The sequence below is a fragment of the Topomyia yanbarensis genome, chromosome 2 (genome assembly GCF_030247195.1).
Source record: "Topomyia yanbarensis strain Yona2022 chromosome 2, ASM3024719v1, whole genome shotgun sequence".
Lineage (NCBI taxonomy): Eukaryota > Metazoa > Arthropoda > Insecta > Diptera > Culicidae > Topomyia > Topomyia yanbarensis.
This window is the reverse complement of record NC_080671.1, coordinates 20,035,313-20,054,393: the sequence shown is the minus strand read 5'-3', so window position 1 is coordinate 20,054,393 and position 19,081 is coordinate 20,035,313. Positions and strand designations below refer to the sequence as shown.

Genomic DNA, 19,081 nt, shown 5'->3' with positions numbered 1-19,081 from the left:
TTTAAATAACTTTTTGCTAAACCTGTTGTCTGAAAAGCACATGCACTTTTCGCATGGCGATTTAACAACATCGCGATTTAGCTACATGGGTCTTCCCCAGGGCTCATGTCTAAGTCCCCTGCTCTACAATTTCTTCGTGAATGACATTGACGATTGTCTTGCCAATTCATGCACGCTAAGGCAACTTGCAGACGACGGGGTGGTCTCTGTCACAGGGCCCAAAGCTGCCGACTTGCAAGGACCATTACAAAATACCTTGGACAATTTGTCTGCTTGGGCTCTTCAGCTGGGTATTGAGTTCTCCACGGAGAAAACTGAGTTGGTTGTTTTTCTAGGAAGCGTGAGCCGGCGCAACTCCAGCTTTTATTAATGGGTGCAACGATCAACCAGGTTTTCACATTTAAATATCTCGGGGTCTGGTTCGACTCTAAAGGTACCTGGGGATGTCACATTAGGTATCTGAAACAGAAATGCCAACAAAGGATCAATTTTCTCCGAACAATAACTGGAACATGGTGGGGTGCTCACCCAGGAGACCTGATCAGGTTGTACAAAACAACGATATTGTCGGTGATGGAGTACGGGTGTTTCTGTTTCCGCTCCGCTGCGAACATACACTTCATCAAACTGGAGAGAATCCAGTATCGTTGCTTGCGCATTGCCTTGGGTTGCATGCATTCGACCCATACGATGAGTCTCGAAGTGCTGGCGGGCGTTCTTCCGCTAAAAAATCGATTTTGGGAACTCTCATATCGATTGCTCATCCGATGCGACATTCTGAACCCGTTGGTGATTGAAAACTTCGAGAGGCTCATCGAGCTTAATTCTCAAACCCGATTTATGTCCTTGTACTTCGACTACATGGCACAGAGCATTAATCCTTCTACGTATACTCCCAACCGTGTTCGTTTCCTAGATACTTCTGATTCTACTGTATTCTTCGACACGTCCATGAAGGAAGAGATTCGTGGAATCCCGGACCATATACGCCCTCAAGTGATCCCCAATATATTTTATAATAAATTCCGAGAAGTCGACTGTGACAAAATGTTCTACACTGACGGATCAAATCTCGATGCCTTCGGTATCTTCAACAATACTATCACCGCTTCATTCAAGCTCAATAATCCTGCTTCAGTTTACGTCGCAGAGTTAGCTGCAATTCAGTACACCCTTGGGATCATCGACACTCTGCCCACAGATCACTACTTCATCATTTCGGACAGCCTCAGCTCTATCGAGGCTCTTCGTGCGGTGAAGCCTAAAAAGCAATTCCCGTATTTTCTGGGGAAGATACAGGAGTCCTTGTGTACGTTATCTGAAAAATCTTATCAGATTACCTTTGTTTGGGTTCCCTCTCATTGTTCTATCCCGGGCAATGAAAAAGCCGACTCATTAGCAAAGGTGGGCGCATTAAATGGTGACATATACGAAAGACCAATCTGCTTCAACGAATTTTTTAGTATTTGTCGTCAGAGGACGCTCAGCAGTTGGCAAACCTCGTGGAGCAACGGGGAACTTGGACGATGGCTACATTCGATTATCCCAAAGGTATCAACGAAGCCTTGGTTCAGGGGGATGGATGTGGGTCGGGATTTTATTCGTGTAATGTCCCGACTTATGTCCAATCACTACACCATGGATGCGCATTTGCGGCGTATTGGGCTTGCGGAGAGTAGTCTGTGCGCTTGTGACGAGGGCTATCACGACATCGAACACGTTGTCTGGGTATGCGCCGGGTATTGTGACGCCAGGTCTCAGTTAAAGGAATCCCTTCGGGCCCGAGGTAGACCACCCAATGTACCAGTCCGAGATATGCTGGCAACTCGTGATTTCCCCTATATGTCCCTTATTTATACCTTCATAAAAACGATAAATATCCCAATTTAGCCCCTCTCTTTTATTTCTCGTTTTTAGAGTTTCCTCCTGCCTTGTGGAACCGATCAGCTCCAGAGTGCCACTATGTAACCGCCGTCGCCCTTACCACTACGCCTGCATAGAAGGAAACTGAAGCGAGAGCGAGTCGAGGTCCGATGACTTTTGAAGGATTCCCCGCGGGTCCGAAGAATACCATCCGCCAATCCGATACTCGACGACTTACTAGACTGAGGCGCAAATTTGTTTCGCTGATCCCCCCCCCCCCCCGGTTCGAGGGAAAGTTGCAAGTTTTGCTCTTCTTTCCCTGTCTCTCCCCTGTCCTTGATACAACTGCTGCTACATTGATGCGGAAATAAGCCACCCTCTGAATATCTTAACAAAGCATAAGTTTTAGTTAAAAAAATCAAATTAGTATTCTGTATTCCTAGTTTTAAGATAGCTATAATTTTTACTCTTTATTGAAACTCTTGTCCTCCATCTTGTAAATAGAATTGAATCCCTAGTTTTAAGATTTCTGTGAAATTTCTCATAAATATTTGTTCCCCCTTTTGTGTACTAAACTATATTGTTAGTTTTAAGATAACCGTAAAATATTTCGTAAAATACTATTACTCCCCCTCTTGTATATCAAAGTGAATCCCTTGTTTTAAATTTTTTCATAAAAAAATCTTTTGGCCCTCTCTTGTATATTGAATCTTATTTCTAGTCTTAAGATAGCTGTAAATTTTCTTTTCCTTTAAAAAAAAAATATTTCAACATTGTAACCTCCTAGTTTTAAGATATCCAAAATGTAAAAACAAAAGTATTTGGCACCGCCAAGCTAACGCATTTGTGCCTATCAAATAAACGAAATGAATAATAATAATAAACATGTTTTTTGATCAGCACAAATCAATCGTCTGAGAATAAGGTCATCAGTTTGAGCATTCAATTTCCCTTTGAAACTTTTTTCGAATTTTTTAAAAAATATTCGTGTACCGGTACTTTACCGGTACTGAGGGCTTTAGTACCGTAGTACCGGTTCTCGCCAAAAAGGGTCGGTACTGCGAACCCTAATTGCAAAAAGATGCAGGAGGGTTGTGTCATTTTCAATTTACATTAAGGTACATTAAATGACCAAATAAGCGTTGTCTCTAGATGCTGAACATTATCTGAATAAACTTGGTTTTATGTTTCGATTATTTTGTTGAAGCCACAGTCGTGATTCGCTGGTTGGGCACTTTTTAACTGGACCGCTTTTTAGTTGGACCGCCGCTAGTTGGACCATTTTCCAACTAAAAAGCATCTGAACGTCAAAATCTAGAGTCAAATTTACTTTGACAATCATTCTGAGAATATTTAGAGATGTGAACAGATGAATTTACACTGCCAACATCTCCTTTGGGGAGATTTTGACATTTATCAGTCGGTCCAGCGTTTAGCACGCTTTTACGAATAGGAAAATAATCAATCGCTGCTTCTTTGAACATTGTTGACATGAAATAATGAAGCTTGGACGACTAGGAGATTTGAGGAGATCTAATATTGACTTGTGTTATCGATCATGTATTTGTAAGAGTTCCTTATTCTAGAGATGTTATGTTCGAATGCAAGCTCTTATATATGGCGCTCAACGAAAGTGCCCAGAACTTTACCAAAAAGGTTAAATGTAAAATGTAAATGTAAACTGTGCTAAACTTAATTTTTCCTACAAATTTGATTGTTATCCAAAATACATTTAATTGGATAGTGAATTTTCTGTGTTGCCATAATTTCGTGTACACCCTATAGTTCATACGCCACAGTTGCTTTCTGGGCGATATCGGAGTGTTTCGATTACGTTTCACTTTCGTCGTCATTCTGCACGTATATAGGCTGATAGAGAGTTCTCTCATTTCATTACTTACTAACTACCACACAGCCCCACTATAAACTTCCTAATTAATTATTCATTATGCAAAAAACGATCACCCGACTAGAACGCGCAGTTCTAGTGTTTATATTTTTTGTTTGATGGCAATTCATTTTACACATCTGTTATCGATGAAATGCAACGATTCATCATTAGCACACCGACCATTGTTCGATAGCACAAAACAGGCGTAAAAAAGTTTAATTTTCACTCGGGCTGTGAGAATGAATTTTAATGAAGGGCAATAGCATATATACAGCGAACTGCCAGACGGTCACCTTAAGGCTCAAGTTACCTCAATGCTTGGTAGTATGCGTAAGAAAAATTGTGTTGAGCTTTGCCACCAGATTATCCATTCAAACCTTTTCAAAACTCTAAAAGAAGAATATCAGTCGATTTATTAGATCATCACGATTCAATTCATGCAAAATACCTGCTGGAAAAACCATCGGCTTAGCTGGATGGTGCTTTTGAAAAAGTGGCTGTGATTTTTTGTCACACTACCACACCGAGCTGGGGTACGCAACACAACTGCGCAAAGAAAAAACCACAGCCACTTTTTCAAAAGCACCATCCAGTTAAGCCGATGGTTTTTCCAGCAGGTATTTTGCATGATTTGAATCGTGGTGATCTAAAAAATCGACTGATATTCTTCTTTTAGAGTTTTAAAAAGGTTTAAATGGATAATCCGGTGGCAAAGCTGAACACAAATTTTCCTACGCACACTACCAAGCGTTCAATTCTAACACATGCTTAAAAAAGGTAACTTGAACCTTAACATAGTGAGAAACTTTTCAATTTCCGCGCTCGGTTTTCGCATTGCCCATATGTCTCAACTACAAGGTTGTGTGGGCCAGGGTGTGTACGACGCGGTATGGGGAATAATACACCGGGGGTCTTTATCTGCATATAGGTATATGTTTTTAGTCATTTCTAAATATTTAGTAGCAGTACTGCGATATAATCTGGTCTGCCAGAATGTTAGTGCTTGGCATAGATGGACCAGGCTAGGTCAATAATATGTTGATGATGTTGAAAATAATTGATCGCTTAATTCATTAGTTCGCGAGTAGTGTTCTGGTTTGTATAGGTACGACGTCTAGTAGAACAAGGTAATAATGTGCAACACAAGCACGCAATTGAAATGAAATATGTGCGGTTTTCCCATAAGCTTCTAGCTTATCTATAGTTGCATATGTATATAAACGCAAGAACTGAACGTGTTCTCATCCGGAATCTCGTATATCATCACTGAAAATAGCAGATAGTGTTCGATCTGGGTTAAATGAGGCATAACAAGAGGATATACTCGGGTTTGCGCTAGCTATTCTCGTTAGACGTTAACCGTAAGGCTTGCGGTGTCAAATACACTTCCTGTTCGACTTAATTCACAAAGGAATTTTGTTTTCCGTAACAAGTATTATAATTCATTTATTGGGTCATAATAAATTTGCCAGAGATACCCAACTAACACAAATTTGTTTTCACCGACATATTCATACAAAAGTACAGAAATTGATGATTTGGCTAGGAATCTGTACGTGTGGTTTATAAACCCCTGTTCTTCTGAAGAACAGCTGACAAACTCATTACTATAACATGAAATAGTGCTTGCCGAAGCACTACAAGGTTTTAGTATGCCGTCATGTTATTATCCATTGTGAAGTTGGGTTTCTCTTGATTTGTCGATGCATCATGATGTAAACTATTTGTGATTCACCGAGATTTTGTGAGAAACAATCTTCTTCTATTTGTTATCCCTTTTTCGAATAGTCGAGTCGTGATGTTTCGTATCTGAGGAGTACGGATCGAACTTCGAATAGAGTTATTTTTTGACAACGATTCCCATAATTTGTGCTGTTGGCTACTGAGTACTGACAGTTCGATGAAGAACGGCTACCATTCATCAATATACAGAGCCATATGCATTATTGTTTCAATTAATGCCAGTGACTGAACAGTTAGAGACGATTCAAACTGCATCTCTAATTAACTCCAGCTAATGATGCTAAATAATTTCCAAGTTAGTCGTACCCATATAAGTGGAGTAGAACGTGTAGCGAGTTATGTCTTTTGATTTTCAACTGCTACGAGAAAGCCTTATACTCTACGAGAAAGCCTTACAGCTCAGCTACATGAAATATTCCAATACGTTCCTTATTATACTTTCATTTCTCTTACACATCGATTACAGTTCGTTCAGCTGTTGTACTTTTACTAGCTAACCTCTCCATTAGGGTCAACATACTCACTTGTCAACTTTTAAAATGTACTCACATTTGACAGCATGGCACCCGGCTTTTCTGTGTTTCTTTCGTCCCGTTCGAGATTACTAGGACCTCAGGTCCGCCTGTCCAGGAACAATGCAGTATTGCACACCTACGTTTATTACTAAGGTCACGGCCAGTCATCTTTCTCTCATTGCGTTGTCTGTGTAACCACCGGACGAACAATGGCGTATGACGACCGATGAATAACTACTCCTACAATTATTTTTACGACAACACCAATGATGAGTAAGTTGTCGGTGATTTTTTATATGATCGTACGTAGGTAAGCAAAGCAACAATATTGCCAATTGTACTTTCTCAATCCGGTTGAACCCTACGACCGTGATGAAGTGCACTCATATATGATTCCTCGGATTTTTTCGAAGCCTCAGTACTTTGAGCTGTCACGGAATGTATGCGGTATTAATTACCGGCTAAGGTGTAAACAACGTCTACGCTTCATTGTCGGAGTGGTGAATAGGTTAATTCATAGGTAATTATACTAATCATCGTACGTCCTACTTACCGATTTAAATATTGTTGCGCCCATTTTCGTCATGATTCTATTGTCACCCTACAAACACACCCAATATCCGACGGGTGAGATTCTCTTACTTTTCGATAAAATGCTATTATGTTTTTGATAATAAACCAGGCAATCGCACGCGATAATAAACCCCCTTACCAAAGATAGGCTACACCGAGAGAATATACTCGTAAATCTGCTACGAATAGGTTTCGTAGGGGAGACTGAGGAGACTTGATCCCATCATTGTAACTCAAAGGCGGATCAGAATACATTAATCGAATATACTAGAAAGTTGCGTAGTTTTATCTTAACATAAATTTCATTAACACAGAAAAAATAAATTGGACTTTTGTGTAACCGAATTTTTACCGATTTAAAAAAAAGTCTCAGAAGAACTGAAGAAGATTTATTTTTCAAATTTTCAAACTTTTATAAAATTGATAAAATCACCCACTACATACTCTATTTTTGCATACAGAATTACAGGAGAATGTCAATTATATGAATACGTTATGATTGAGCTGATTCTTTTGTTCAACTATATTTTTACTAAAGTTTGCTGAAATAGATGCTATGGTTTCACTTGATCCCTTCAAATTCGTGGAGATTTGATCCCCTTCGCCATACTTCATACACACCACTGAAAATAACCAAATTTACACCAGAACAATTGAAGTCATTGTTGTCATAAAAAAATGCCAAAAATGAACGCTTCATCGTAAAGAAACATAACTGTAATTGTTTACTACAGTATACGTAGCAACCATTCATCCCACATTTGACGTTCCACAACCAGAATAAAGACAGCTTTCAAATAATTGCACGGAGATTTGGGGAATTCGTAAAAAAAATCAGGTGAGAGATGCGTAATATGTAGTTAAAAAAATAACAATATCTAATCATAACAATTTAATCAATACTGCAATCCATTTATAAAATTGAATGGGGTAATGTACCCGTTTTTGCCCTATTAAGAAGGATACCACATTATTACTACAATAATTTTATTATTTCAGCTTCTTTGATTTGTTATTAAGGTCCATTTTTTATTTCGATTATAGAGGTTTTAACGTTAAGGTTATTCGCCTCTTATTAAGAGCCAATATAATAACAAAATTGTCTTGTCGCAGCAAAATCTCTAATCGAGTACCCCCATTATCGCAATACCATTTGAGTCAATGCGTTGAGCAAAGATGGCAGACGCTGCTCTAACCAAAGGCTTCAGATGGGTAGGATGATAGAAGAAACAGGGCAAAAATAGGCTTATTACCCTACATGCTCTTTTAAACACGTTTTCATAAAGGAATCAAGTGTCCTCAAATTAGGGATCGAGTCTCCACTAATCTAAGAATTTTCCATTTTTTTGTTGTTTTCCAGAAATGCTCATAGCTCATGTCCAGTATAATATTTCCATGTAATTTTTTTTTTTTTGATTATTAGTCATCCCTAGAAACAATATAAAACTATAAAAAAATGCATAGTTTTTTATCATTCTACGGAGTTGGACTGAAAAATAAAAAAGGGGATCAAGTCTCCTCAGTCTCCCCTATAGAAAACTTCATAAAATATATTAATTTTTCGTACACATGATGAATCATTCGTAGTTCTACGGAAACTTTTATTTTCGTTACGATTCATTTCATTTATTTAGTTCAACATCAATTTCATGTTAACACTGAATCAACAATTTGCCTCCACAATACTCGATTTGTAGTTGCAGCTCTCCAACATCGGTTACGCCCAAAACTCACCAAATCACGTTCCACCTGGTCCGCCCATCGTGCTCTCTGCGCTCCTCGTACCAACCGGATCATTAGCGAACACCATCTTGGCAGAATTGTTGTCCGGCATTCTTGCAACATGCCCTGCCCACCGTATCCTCCCAGCTTTGGCCAGCTTTTGGATACTGGGTTTGCCATAGAGTTTAGCGAGCTCGTGGTCCCTTCCTGCACACCGCCGAAGATCGTCCTTAGCACCCGTCGCTCGAAAACTCCTAGCGCTTGCAGGTCCTCCTCGAGCATGGTCCAAGTCTCGTGCCCGTAGAGAACCACCGGTCTTATAAGCGTTTTGTACATGGTGAATTTGGTGCGGGGATGAATCTATCTTGACCGCAGTTTCTTTTGGAGCCCATAGTAGGCCCGACTTCCACTGATGATGCGTCTTCGGATTTCACGGCTAACGTTATTGTCAGCCGTGAATAAGGATCCTAGGTAGACAAAATCCTCCACTACCTCGAAGGTATCCCTGTCGATCGTAACGCTGTTTCCTAACCGGATCCTGTCGTTTTCGGTTCCGCCTACCAGCATATACTTTGTTTTGTACGCATTTACCGCCAGTCCGACCTTCGCTGCTTCGCGTTTCACAGGTCTGCCACCGTTCCAAATGTTCGGGCGATAATGTCCATGTCGTCCGCGAAGCATACAAATTGGCCGGATTTCGTGAAGATCGTGTCCGGCTGTTGAGCCAGGCTCCTCGCATCACACCTTCCAGAGCGATGTTGAATATTAGACACGAGAGTCCATCACCTTATCTTAGTCCCCGTCGAGATTCGAATGGACTGGAAAGTTCACCCGAAACCCTTACGCTGTTTTGTACACCGTCCATCGTTGCTTTGATCAGTCGAGTCAGCTTCCCGGGAAAGCTGTTTTCGTCCATGATTTTCCATAGCTCTACGCGGTCGATACTGTTGTATGCCGCCTTGAAGTCGATGAACAGGTGATGCGTTGGGATCTGGTATTAACGACATTTCTGGAGGATTTGCCGTACGGTGAAGATCTGGTCCGTTTTCGACCGGCCATCGATGAAGCCGGCTTGATAACTTCCCACGAACTTTAGGTGATAGACGACGGAAGATGACCTGGGATAGCACTTTGTAGGCGGCATTCAAAATGATGATCGCTCGGAAGTTCTCACACTCCAAATGGTCGCCTTTCTTGTAGATGGGGCAGATTCTTTCCACTCCTCCGGTAGCTGTTCGGTTTCCCAGATCCTGATTACTAACCGGTGCAGACAAGTGGCCAACTGTTCCGGGCCCAACTTGATGAGTTCTGCTGCGATACCATCTTTGCCAGCTGCTTTGTTGTTCTTGAGCTGTTGGATGGCATCGTTAACTTCCCTCAACGTGGGAGTTGGTTCATTCCCGTCCTCAACTGCACTGACGTAGTCAAATCCTCCGTTGCCTTGGTCATCTGTACCTACATTATTCTCGCCGTTCAGGTGCTCGTCGAAGGGCTGCTTCCACCTTTCGATCACCTCACGATTATCCGTCAGCAGGCTCCCGTTCTTATCCCTACATATTTCGGCTTGCGGCACGAAGCCTTTGCGGGATGCGTCGAGCTTCTGGTAGAACTTCCGTGTATCTTGAGAACGGCACAGCAGTTCCATTTCCTCGCACTCCGCTTCTTCCAGGCGGCGTTTTTTTCTCCCGGAAGAGGCGTGTCTGCTGCCTCCGCTTCTGTTTGTATCGTTCTACATTCTGTCGGGTTTCATGCTGCAGCATGACAGCTCACGCTGCATTGTTCTCCTCCAAAACCGCTCTGCACACCTCGTCGAACCAATCGTTCCGTCGTCTCCGTTCCTCGTACCCGACAATGTCCTCAGCTACGTTGTTGATGGCTGCTTCTACTGTTCTCCAGCAATCCTCTAGAAGGGCCATGTCGAGCTCTCCCTCGTCCGGCAACGCTGCCTCGAGGTGCTGCGCGTATGCAGTGGCGATATCTGGTTGCTTCAGTCGCTCTAGATCGTACCGAGGCGGCCGTCGGTACCGTACATGATTAATGACGGATAGTTTTGGGCGCAAGTTACCCATCACCAGTCAGAGTCGATGTTAACGCCACGATAGGTCCTGAGGTCGATAATGTCGGAGAAGTGCCGTCCATCGATCAGGACGTGGTCGATTTGCGATTCCGTCTGTAGAGGTTATCTCCCGGTGTAACGATAAGGGAGGCTGTGCTGGAAGAAGGTGCTACGAATGGCCATGTTCTTGGAGGCGGCGAAATCAATGAGTCGAAGGCCGTTCTCATTCGTCAGCTGGTGAGCGCTGAACTTTCCAATCGTCGGTCTGAATTCCTCCTCCTGGCTTACCTGAGCGTTTAAGTCCCCAATGATGATCTTGACGTCGTGGCTTGGGCAGCGGTCGTATTCTCGTCTTTGTCAGCACCGGTGCTTCCGGAGTGAGGGCTGTGCACGTTTATTATGCTGATGTTGAAGAAACGGTCCTTGATCCTCAACTTGCACATTCTTTCGTCGATCGGCCACCAACCGATCACGCACCTTTGCATATCGCCCATCACAATAAAAGCTGTCCCTAGCTCATGTGTGTTGCCGCAGCTCTGGTAGACGGTATGATTACATCTAAACGTTCGCACCATAGATCCTGTCCAACACACCTCCTGCAGTGCTACGATTCCGTAACCCGCGGTCCTTGAGAACATCGGCGAGTACGCGGGTGCTCCCGATGGAGTTGAGAGATCTTCGTCAACCCTGGCGAGTGCTCAGTAATGACGTTTTCTAGGAAAATCAGTCCTGTATTTTTTGTATACCAATACCTGAATACTACAATTCCTCGTGTTGATACCGTTAAGGACTTGGGAGTAACCTTCGATCGCTCGCTTTCTTTCAACAGACACATCGATCAAGTTGTAAAGGACTGCCTGCAACTGTTCGCTTTAGTCAGGCGCTTCGGGCGTGAACTGGACGACCCTCACGCTATTCTGTCTATATATATTGGACTAGTAAGGTCGAAACTTGACTTCGTAAGCGTAGTCTGGCGCCCGCTCTATGTAACACAGATCAACAGGCTCGAACAAATTCAGAAAAAAATTGCACGTATCGCCCTTAGACACTTGGGTTGGAACAACGATGAGCTGCCTCCTTACCAGCAACTGTGCGGACTAGTCGATCTGGACACTGTTCATTCTAGACATACGATAGCGGATGTGACCTTTTTCTCAATTGTATTGGCTGGACGCACCAAAAGTCAACGTCTGCGTGACAATGTAACCTTCAACGATAGTCCTACGGTACTACGACGTCGTCGGATCTTCGAGCCACCTAACCGATCGCGAAACTACACGCAGCACGAACCATGCACTAGGTTCATGACCGTGTTCAACCGTCTGGCAGATGTGATCTCGCTCAACACTACTCCGAGTGTAATGAGGCGTAGATTAAGCCTTTATTACAGAGAACAACTACTTCAGAGCTGTGATTTGTAGCTGTAATTTATAATTATTCCCTATTCTGTAAATTAGCTTTAAAAAATGGGTAACGGGCTTGTAGCCTACAGCCTACTACATATACAAATACAAATACAAATCTGCAGTTCCACGTTCCCAGCTTCCAATCGCTAGTCCCTTTTCGTCGCAGTGGTCGTCGCCATTGGTATCGGTTCCCATTCTTATCTTTTTGACTTTTCGCTGCAATTGGTTTTTTACGGCTGGCTCGCAGGGCCTGACACCAACCCTCTAACTTTCGGGAGGACCATAGTGCACAATTGAGTTTAGAGTCCTTCACTGGAACTCGGACGATGATCAGCCGCCCCTAACATGTGGAACAGACGCTATTTTGAGCCGCTCCTCTTGGAGATCAGGCGCTTAGGCTTGCAGCAGCAAACCCCCGCTTCCCTGGCAGCCTACGACCAAAGTTCCCACCGGGGTTGGGGACCCGATCTTCCCTAAGGTTGCTCGTAGTTCCCGGCCAGTACCACGAGGAGGTAGGGATAGGAGTTGCTGGGAAGAAGCTTTGTCTTACGCATTACCCAGCATTTACCGACTGTTGAGCCCAGCTTATCGATCAAAGGTCCTAATTGTTAGTTTGAAACCTCAGCTACATTTTTGTGCCATAAAAGGTTCATTTGCATCACTCCATGACAGCACTAGGTGACGATTTGCAAACTTTCATGTTTTTCCAACCTTTTATAATGTAAGGGTAATTCGGACCTCCCTACGGGGCAATTCAGACCGTCATTTTTCTTTATTTTTTTACAATGGAATAATGTTTGCCTGTCAAATATTATATTATATAATATTATATAAAAACTTAATATGGTTAGGCACAGCTATCGATTGGCGCATCGTGTATTTTCTTTGCTGTGGCGCATGCAATGGTGTGCGCTGCCGCAAGCCGCTGTACAATGGTTGATGGAATAGGGGGTCCGAATAGCCCCGTACGCGCATTTCGCACGAAACTCAAGCTTTTCAAAACCCTTTTCTTTTATTTTTTCCTTTTTTTATTTCCACTATGTTAGTCACATTTTCTTTTCTACATGTTCACGACATTCAATTAGTTAGAGATTACTGAGTAGGGGAAGTTATGAAAATTAGAGCCATAGTACTCAAGTGAGAGCAAGGATGCGAAGTAAACAGATCGGAAAACTAGAAGTGGTAGGGTCACTAGAACAGGTTTAATATCGTACGAGCTTAATTTTTGTCTTGAGAGCAAGGATGTGAGTAAACAGATCGGAAAACTAGAAGTGGTAGGGTCACTAGAACAGGTTTAATATCGTACGAGCTTAATTTTTGTCTTCTGCTAATGAGGGTCGAGCTTAGGCAGCATAACTACGAATCACCCGAGTTCACTAGCACGTGTCTTGTCATACTTTTTGTACGTTTGCTTTGTACTGCAAACTTTGGAAATGATCATTGAAGTTCAATTTTACCGATGGCCGGCTGTTTGGAGTTCAAATTGCTCGTTTTGAATTATCGGAAATTGATCGCGAGCGACTTTCGTACATATTACTAAGCTCACATTGTCTAAAAATGAATAGATACCAGTATTATATTCCACACGGCTTTATCCTTTCATATAACGCCCCGCGGAAGAATAATTATTAAAATGCCTATTCGAACGGCATTCATATTTCTACTGGAGGTCGCACTCCTGAAATCTTTGATCTAAAATGAAAAGACAAAGCGCGTGCTGTTACCGTTCGTAACAATATATTAAAATAATTAACAATACTTTATATAAATTAAGCTGCTTTGAGACAAAACTAGACTAAAACTCATACTAAATGAAAACTGATGTTAAAAGTTATTGTTAAAAGATCTCATACGGACTAAAATAAATATAACGGCCAATTCAAATAACACGACAAAGCTTAGGTATTAAGTAAGGGTACGCTCACACTACACATAATAAACTGCTAGAAAAAGGTAACGCTTGGGACAGTTCAGTGGATGATCGAGAAGAACAATGAGAGAGAGAGGCAGATCACTACCGGTGTAGCGAAGATATCTTCTGTTTCCACGAGGACTTGAGACAAACCAGTTGATCTAGTACGAGTGAATATCACCGACATTAAGGCGTTTAAGAAAAATTATAGTAATTTTAAAATAATTATTGAGTTTTCACAAGAGCGAATAACGTGAACATCGGATCAGGACCCGTGATCCTTAGCTCCAACTTAGCTGGAAGTTGCACCGTTTAGGAAAAAAGGTTTGTGCCGGAGAGCGGCAAACCACACACTCGAGCACGTGACTATCTGAATTAGCACAACCTCGATAAGATCCCATCGACCCAACGAAATCAAGATCACCAGCAAACGACCAAGCGATCGTCAACCCGATCATCGGAAGCACGCCACCACCAGATACGCTCCCATAGACCCAACGGAATCAACGCCCTAATCGGACAATACGAGCGCAGCATTAACCCGGCGTCCCTCCAAGATTGCCAGCAAACGATCAAGCAATCCTCTACCCGATCACCGGGAGCACGCCACGAGGCCCGAATATACCTATCGTCTCGTGCCAGCTGCCGTCACCACAGAACGTCGTACGAGCAGAAGCCATTCGAGTCCACACAGACATTCTAACACACACAGGATTTGTAACTATAAGTAATAATTTAGGATGTTGTAATTGACAGCGTTTTGTCTATATTTTTCACAGCCTTGGGTCCCTGGTTAGCTATCCTCATTGAGCAAATCCGACCTTGAGATAAAGTGTCTCCAGCTCGAACTAGGGCAGAAAAGAGGTCGTTGTTTGACCCACCCTCACGTGACCTGCCGTGGCTTGACCAATAGATCGAGGGCTTAGAGAAAACCCACGCGGTCCTTCCAACTGCCACCCTAACAGTGAGTACATAGCTCAATCACAATATCTACTAAGATATATCCTGCTTCATTTCCCTACCGACTAACACCAATCCTATCCTGCGACACTTGTGGATGAGGCAGAGAATTCCTCGGTCATAATAGTCACAAGTGTTGAACTAACATTCCTCCCCATCCCAAAATTGACCTGCGGGGCCATCTACGTAATTGATCATACTATAATCCTAGCCTCTTTAGGTTGCACGTTAAGTATGATGTACTACTCCCAAGTATCATACAATTGGTGCAATATGCAATTTCAACAGGCTTTGATCAATCACGGGAAACTCACGGGCGGTCAACTAAGCTAAGCTAAGCTACAACAAGATTTATAGGGTATACAACATTTTTCATGCCTTGTTCGCAGCTCACCTGGGTTCGATTCCCACACCAACACATAGGGTTAGAGATTTTTCCAAAAGAGATTACTCTAACCCGAAAAGAGGCGAATGACCCTAAGGTTTAAACCTCTATAATCAAATATAATAATATAATTAAAAAATTTAAAAAGAAACGTTTTTCATGCATTATTTTTTGTTGCATTTGATGAGATCTACAATCTATACTATGCACTTGGAAAGGGCGAAACCACTGCAGCAGCGTACTAGGCTTAAATACACCGAATAATTGACGTATTTCTTGCCTTATGATATTACCGATCAAAGTGGTACCGATTGCAAAAATATTGCGAGTTGTGAACTGGTATATCAGGCAAGTGTCAATATTCATAGGTAAAATTTTCACAAGCCATTTCACGTGGAATATTTCAAGCCATTTTTGCTGAAAGCAAGACTGGGTTATGTAACTTTTCAATGCAGGATTTTCCTTTATAAGGTTACGGTTCTTCAACCAAAGTTATAGAAGCTTTTATTTCCTGTTGGATAGATTCATAGTTACTGTAAATTAGCATTAATTGTATAACAACTTGAAAATTAGTTATGGAATTTGCGTTTCCACTTCGTCTCATCAGAATCCGACACTAGCTTAGTGACATGAGTAAGCCTACGCCGAATAGACGCTAGCTCCAAAAACGAAAACGCTATTTGTATTTCTGAGAAACCCCTAATCCTGTGTGATGCTCCGCAAGAAAAGGAGTTCTGATTAAGCTGATGAAAATTAATGAATTCGAAACTTTCACTATGCTATATTTATTCTTATCAGAGAAAAAGTTAGTTAAATACTATTTTCTCTCCACTAAGGAGAGAATTGTTTTAACCTTCCGGCAATCGCGCTAGTGCACTAAGTGCACGCTACTCTAAAAATCTAGTGAAATCGTCTTAGAGCACCAGCGTCTGCTCGTTCAGTGGGCCATAAGCGCGACTTCCGGAGGGTTAAACTACATTTGCGTGTTAAGGGTACAAAATCTACATCTAAATTAGTTGTGAAATATGCGTTTCGACTTCGTCTCATCGGAATCCAGCACTAACTTACTGACAAGACTAAACTAGCGCGCAAACACATTGGGACTCCTGTTTCTATTGCCTATTGTTCTTGGTTTTGTCCAGAGAAAGGAAATAGAGGATTATCAACCTCCTACTGTACAACAGCTATAGTCCAAAAATAACATTCAAACTTCAAGTATGTTGTTCCGGTAGCTAGACTTGCCCGATTCGGTTCAAATTTGGAGTACTCCAAGCTGGAATAGAAAGTGGGCCGATGGGGGTAATTATTTTCTTACCGCTCTACCGGAACGATTATGAACGGATCAGGAGAAGTGTTTCCAGAAGAGAAATTTGTCACATGAAGGTCCCGTAGTCTTACCCGACTAAGTGTTATAGGAATGGAATGAGCAGAATAATGTCGATTTTATTTAAAACATATCAGATGTTCGTTGCATAGAATTTTGGGCAATTATCAAGCGTAAATTGACGTACTGGGGTAAACCAAAAAAGCAATAGGTTTAGAAAATACTTTGTGATTATTCCTCCTGAGCACGTTGGGTTGACGCTACGTTCACCATGACTTGAATGTAGTTCAATATTACATCTGTACAATTTGAAATGGTCTAGACCTGGATTAGCATCAATCAATGTTCTTTGCTGTAAACTCGCATCGAGCATCCCTAACGTGATGAAGGACATGCGCTCGCATAGGTACAACATGACCCTTGTAGTCATTTATTGAAACGTACAGCGACTTACACTCTCGGTTCACGGAATCCTTATATGGATTTATTGAGCATTTTTTCGCATGACCGGTTTGCTGAACCAATTGATTGCTATGAAACCTTCGCATTGTACTTGTGTATGCATGCATGCACATCTTTGAACTAAATTATTCCACCTAGTAGTGATTATTCATTCTTTATAGTTCCGCATTGAAAGCGTCGTGGTTGACCGACAAATACTGAATAATTATGTATTAGAGACTCTCGGTTCTTAAGCAAAGATTCATTTTCTAGACCCCGAATTCCGTTGCATAACTCTGACCTTCAACGTACAGATCCATTACTTTAACCACAACCTACAATGTTGGCCAGCATCATGGCAGGGATGCACCTTGAGACGATTTTGTTACTTCTTTACCTCTTTTGAAACATCAAAAATAACAACAATTTCTATTGAAACATTTATCAAATAAACATTTAACATACACGTAAATAAAAACACCAAGACTCAACCAAATTTCGCGCGATCACGTCGTAGACATGCCCCCAAACCACCCAATTAGAATTTACCGTCTGCTGTTGCTGCTGTTGTGTCTCCATCGTCTCGTCATCATTGCGCAGGAAATGTTCAAGAAACAGTGAACCAAAACAAAATCACCCCTCGCCCACCCTACCTCAATCAGATATTATGGCGTGTAGTGTTGAGGTCCGTCCGTTTAGCGATTGCGAGTGACGTCGCGACGCGGAGTGACTCGCGCTAGATAATTTTCCGCGAGAGTATCAACCCGCCTGAGAGAACTTTAGCAATAAAACATTACCTGTGATCAATATTCTATACTAGTCTGTAGCTAACGGTCGCCAGTATCAGACGTCGGTGTTTTACTATAGAAAAAATTTGTCAATTCTGTTTAGTACTTGTCTTAATGAAAACAGCAGTGAAATCTGATTACTTTTTTGATCGTTTATCGTGAATTGGTATTTGGAGTGCTTATTCATCGTCAGTGCTCGGAATACGTCTACCCAGTCACGAGTTTTCAAACATGTGGGTGGAGTTTGCTTGCATTTAAGGATGGTTTAAAGTCATCAATGGTTGTGAAATCAAGTGCCTCTACAGACTGAATAAACAGTGTCGTTGGTTAACTCTTAGTAAAATACCTAGATGCTGCTAGTTTACTTAGTTGTGCAATGAACCAGCACTCGGTCCTAACACACAGCCGTGTCCGGCAGAGCAGGTTGGAAGTGGTTGGTTTGAATTAGAATGTCTTGTAGAAGGTCAAACCAGCAACACGACCAGTGAGCATAAATAATTTGCGGTATATGATTGAAATATGCATTTCATTCGGTTAGATGAGAAATTGACAGCGCAAACAAATTGCAAACGGTATTTGGATGAACAGCCAACAAGATTGCATTCGTGCTGTTGCTTCAACAATAATTATGGCAATAAAAGGTCGATACCCCTCCGGAAAGACCGAATCTTTTTATATCTTTCTTGTTTGACTTAGTGTAGACTGGAAGGTAAAGGTATCGCTGTAATTGCTAGATATGAGTTAAGGTGATTAAGGTCAGCGACCTCTTTGAACTTTATCAAACAAATTCAAAAACTCGTTCAACATAATGTCAAAACTTTTTATTAAAATATTCCATTAACTGGGCAATCGAACCTAGAAATTCAAGATTTCTTATGTGGTTCATTTTTTCTTACCTCCCCCGACATGGCATCTGACGTATTGATCAATACTGTCGGATGTTCAGTGTGACTCCGTGATTAATTTGAGAGCTGTGAATTCCCTGTTTTTTAATCCTATTATGGCATGTTACGAGTCATTGAATGCTCATGACGCTGCTGCTCAGTGCTTTTTTTTTCGATTCGACAAGATATAATTTAGCTATTGTTCCTATGCAATAAAAATCAAATTGAAAGGCTGATCAGTTTTTAGACGAAATGTGCTACTAGAAATGGGCCTATCGTACTTCATGAGCTACCACCCAAGTACCTTCGTACTGCTACAATGGCGCTAGCTTTCTAAGGGAACCATCTATAAAATATATATCCTGGGTCCACTCCCTGACCTTTGGTTGCAAATATATGTAGTTTCTTGCAAACAATGCAAAAGATTGTTTGGGCGTTGGAGAATCTATCTATTCTATTTTTAAATGTTTCAGAAGATTGTTTTAGAACCCAAAATCATATTAGATGAGATCGTTGCAGTTACTACGATAAGTTCAGTGAACTTTAACGAATCTTTCTGCCATTTTGAAGGCACGAACTGAGTGTAGTGTGAAAACAGAAAACCGAATGCAAGCCATG

General features: G+C 41.7%; 1 protein-coding gene across 3 annotated transcripts in view; it reads left to right on the top strand.

Moving 5' to 3' along the window:
- LOC131685161 (alpha-tocopherol transfer protein-like) overlaps positions 1 to 19,081 on the top strand; it is a 61,265-nt gene that overhangs the window by 25,090 nt on the left and 17,094 nt on the right. The window contains exon 1 of one of the 3 annotated variants that reach the window (XM_058968651.1): positions 17,623 to 17,812. The exons of the other annotated variants lie outside the window; for them this stretch is intronic. The gene's annotated coding sequence lies outside the window, so the exon portion shown is untranslated. Of the gene's footprint in view, positions 1 to 17,622; positions 17,813 to 19,081 lie in introns of those variants that run through there. 3 annotated transcript variants of the gene reach the window in all.